This window comes from Coturnix japonica, chromosome 26, assembly GCF_054131305.1.
Source record: "Coturnix japonica strain WE chromosome 26, WE-NBRP24, whole genome shotgun sequence".
Lineage (NCBI taxonomy): Eukaryota > Metazoa > Chordata > Aves > Galliformes > Phasianidae > Coturnix > Coturnix japonica.
In genome coordinates, this window is record NC_140688.1 from 8,610,321 (window position 1) to 8,614,863 (window position 4,543).

Sequence of the window (4,543 nt, forward strand, 5' to 3'; positions counted from 1 at the left end):
CTGGGTCAGGTGACCTCACTTCCGGGTTTGGTGACCTCACTTCTGGGTTTGCCGCCCTCACTTTCTAAGTCTGCTGAACTCACTTCCGGGTCTCCTTACATCACTTCCGGGTATGATGACCTCACTTCAGGGTTTAGTGACATCACTTCCGGATATGCTGACCTCACATTTTGGGTTTGCTGGCCTCACTTCCGGGTATGCTGACCTCACATCCGAGTTAGCAGACCTCACTTTCCGGGTCTGCTTACCTCACTTCTGGGTATGCTGACCTCACTTTCGGGTTTAATGACGTCACTTCTGGGTTTGCTGACCTCACTTCCGGGTTTGCTGACCTCACTTCCGGATTTGCTGACCTCACTTCCGGGTTTTCCGACCTCACTTTCTGAGTATGCTGACCTCACTTTACGCGTTTGCTGACCTCACTTCCGGGTTTAGTGACCTCACTTCTGGGTTTGCTGACCTCAGTTCCAAGTTAGCAGTCCTCAAATTCCGGGTCTGCTGACCTCAATTCCGGGTGTGGTGACCTCACTTTCCGAGTATGCTGACTTCACTTTCCGCGAGGTCTGCCCACAACTCTGGTTTTGGTGACATCACTTCCGGGTTTTCTGACCTCACTTCAGGGTTAGCAGACCTCACTTTCTGTGTCAGGTGACCTCACTTACGGGTTTGTTGACCTCACTTCCGGGTTTGCCGCCCTCACTTTCTGGGTCTGCTGAACTCAATTCCGGGTCTCCTGACCTCACTTCCGGGTATGCTGACCTCACTTCCGGGTTTTGTGACGTCACTTCCGGATATGCTGACCTCACTTCCGGGTTTTGTGACGTCACTTCCGGATATGCTGACCTCACTTTTTGGGTTTGCTGGCCTCACTTCTGGGTATGCTGACCTCACTTCCGGGTATGCTGACCTCACTTCCGGTACTGCTGACCTCACTTTCCGAGTATGCTGACTTCACTTTCCGCGTTGTCTGTCCTCAACACTGGTTTTGGTGACATCACTTCCGGGTTTGCTGACCTCACTTTCTGAGTATGCTGACCTCACTTCCTAATCTTCTGACCTCACTTCCGGGTTTTCTGAACACACTTCAGGGTTAGCAGACCTCACTTTCTGGGTCAGGTGACCTCACTTCCGGGTTTGGTGACCTCACTTCCGGGTTTGCCGCCCTCACTTTCTAAGTCTGCTGAACTCACTTCCGGGTCTCCTGAACTCACTTCCGGGTATGCTGACCTCACATTTTGGATTTGCTAGCCACACTTCTGGGTCAGCTGACCTCACTTCCGGGTTTTGTGACGTCACTTCCGGATATGCTGACCTCACTTCCGGGTTTTGTGGCGTCACTTCCGGATATGCTGACCTCACTTTTTGGGTTTGCTGGCCTCACTTCTGGGTCTGCTGACCTCACTTCCGGGTATGCTGACCTCACTTCCGGGACTGCTGCCATCACTTTCCGAGTATGCTGACTTCACTTTCCGCGTTGTCTGTCCTCAACTCTGGTTTTGGTGACATCACTTCCGGGTTTTCTGACCTCACTTCAGGGTTAGCAGACCTCACTTTCTGGGTCAGGTGAACTCACTTCCGGGTTTGCTGACCTCACTTTCTGGGTCTCCTGAACTCACTTCCGGGTCTGCTGACCTCACTTCCGGGTTTGCTGAGCTGCCTTCCGGGTGTGGTGACCTCACTTCTGGGTGTGGTGACCTCACTTTCCGAGTATGCTGACTTCACTTTCCGCGTTCTCTGTCCTCAAATCTAGTATAGGTGACATCACTTCCGGGTTTTCTGACCTCACTTCAGGGTTAGCAGACCTCACTTTCTGGGTCAGGTGACCTCACTTCCGGGTTTGGTGACCTCACTTCCGGATATGCTGACCTCAATTTTTGGGTTTGCTGGCCTCACTTCTTGGTCTGCTGACCTCACTTCCGGGTCTGCTGACCTCACTTCCGGGTGTGGTGACCTCACTTCCGGGTGTGGTGACCTCACTTCTGGGTTTGCTGACCTCACTTTCTGGGTCTGCTTACTTACTTCCGGGTTTTGTGACCTCACTTCTGGGTCTGCTGACCTCACTTCCAGGTCTGCTGACCTCACTTACGGGTGTGATGACCTCACTTCCGGGTGTGGTGACCTCACTTCCGGGTTTAGTGACGTCATTTCTGGGTTTGGTGACCTCACTTCCGGGTTTTCCGACCTCACTTTCTGAGTGTGCAGACCTCAGTTCCAAGTTAGCAGTCCTCAAATTACGGGTCTGCTGACCTCACTTCCGGGTGTGGTGACCTCACTTCCGGGTTTTCCAACCTCACTTTCTGAGTATGCTGACCTCACTTTACGCGTTTGCTGACCTCTCTTCCGGGTTTTCTGACCTCACTTCAGGGTTAGCAGACCTCACTTTCTGGGTCAGGTGACCTCACTTCCGGGTTTGGTGACCTCACTTCTGGGTTTGCCGCCCTCACTTTCTAAATCTGCTGAACTCACTTCCGGCTCTCCTTACATCACTTCCGGGTATGATGACCTCACTTCAGGGTTTAGTGACATCACTTCCGGATATGCTGACCTCACATTTTGGGTTTGCTGGCCTCACTTCCGGGTATGCTGACCTCACATCCGAGTTAGCAGACCTCACTTTCCGGGTCTGCTTACCTCAATTCTGGGTATGCTGACCTCACTTCCAGGTTTAATGACGTCACTTCTGGGTTTGCTGACCTCACTTCCGGGTTTGCTGACCTCACTTCCGGGTTTTCCGACCTCACTTTCTCAGTATGCTGACCTCACTTTACGCGTTTGCTGACCTCAATTCCGGGTGTGGTGACCTCACTTCTGGGTGTGGTGACCTCACTTTCCGAGTATGCTGACTTCACTTTCCGCGAGGTCTGCCCTCAACTCTGGAATAGGTGACATCACTTCCGGGTTTTCTGACCTCACTTCAGGGTTAGCAGACCTCACTTTATGGGTCAGGTGACCTCACTTACGGGTTTGGTGACCTCACTTCCAGGTTTGCCGCCCTCACTTTCTGGGTGTGCTGAACTCACTTCCGGGTCTCCTTAACCTCACTTCCGGGTATGCTGACCTCACTTCCGGGTTTTGTGACGTCACTTCCGGATATGCTGACCTCACTTCCGGGTTTTGTGACGTCACTTACGGTTATGCTGACCTCAATTTTTGGGTTTCCTGGCCTCACTTCTGGGTCTGCTGACCTCACTTCCGGGTATGCTGACCTCACTTCTGGGTTTGCTGAGCTGCCTTCCGGGTGTGGTGACCTCACTTCTGGGTGTGGTGACCTCACTTTCCGAGTACGCTGACTTCACTTTCCGCGTTCTCTGTCCTCAAATCTAGTATAGGTGACATCACTTCTGGGTTTTCTGACCTCACTTCAGGGTTAGCAGACCTCACTTTCTGGGTCAGGTGACCTCACTTCCGGGTTTTGTGACCTCACTTCCGGATATGCTGACCTCAATTTTTGGTTTGCTGGCCTCACTTCTGGGTCTGCTGACCTCACTTCCGGGTCTGCTGACCTCACTTCCGGGTGTGCTGACCTCACTTTCGGGTTTGGTGACCTCACTTCCGGGTTTGCCGAGCTCACTTTCTGATTATGCTGACCTCACTTTCTGGGTCTGCTGACCTCACTTCCGGGTTTGGTGACCTCACTTCTGGGTTTGATGGCCTCACTTCTGGGTTTTCCGACCTCACTTTCTGAGTATGCTGACCTCAGTTCCAAGTTAGCAGTCTTCAAATTCCGGGTCTGCTGACCTCACTTCCAGCTGTGGTGACCTCACTTCCAGGTGTGGTGACCTCACTTTCCGAGTATGCTGACTTCACTTTCCGCGTTGTCTGTCCTCAAGTCTGGTTTTGGTGACATCACTTCCGGGTATTCTGACCTCACTTCAAGGTTAGCAGACCTCACGTTCTGGGTCAGGTGACCTCACTTCCGGGTTTGGTGACCTCACTTCCGGGTTTGCCGCCCTCACTTTCTAAGTCTGCTGAACTCACTTCCGGGTCTCCTGAACTCACTTTCGGGTATGCTGACCTCACATTTTGGATTTGCTAGCCACACTTCTGGGTCTGCTGACCTCACTTCCGGGTTTTGTGACGTCACTTCCGGATATGCTGACCTCACTTCCGGGTTTTGCGACGTCACTTCCGGATATGCTGACCTAACTATTTGGGTTTGCTGGCCTCACTTCTGGGTCTGCTGACCTCACTTCCGGGTATGCTGACCTCACTTCCGGGACTGCTGACCTCACTTTCTGAGTATGCTGACTTCACTTTCCGCGTTTTCTGTCCTCAAATCTAGTATACGTGACATCACTTCCGGGTTTTCTGACCTCACTTCAGGGTTAGCAGACCTCACATTCTGGGTCACGTGACCTCACTTCCGGGTTTGGTGACCTCACTTCCGGATATGCTGACCTCAATTTTTGGGTTTGCTGGCCTCACTTCTGGGTCTGTTGACCTCACTTCCGGGTCTGTTGACATCACTTCCGGGTGTGGTGACCTGACTTCCGGGTTTTCCGACCTCTCTTTCCGAGTATGCGGACTTCACTTTCCGCGTTGT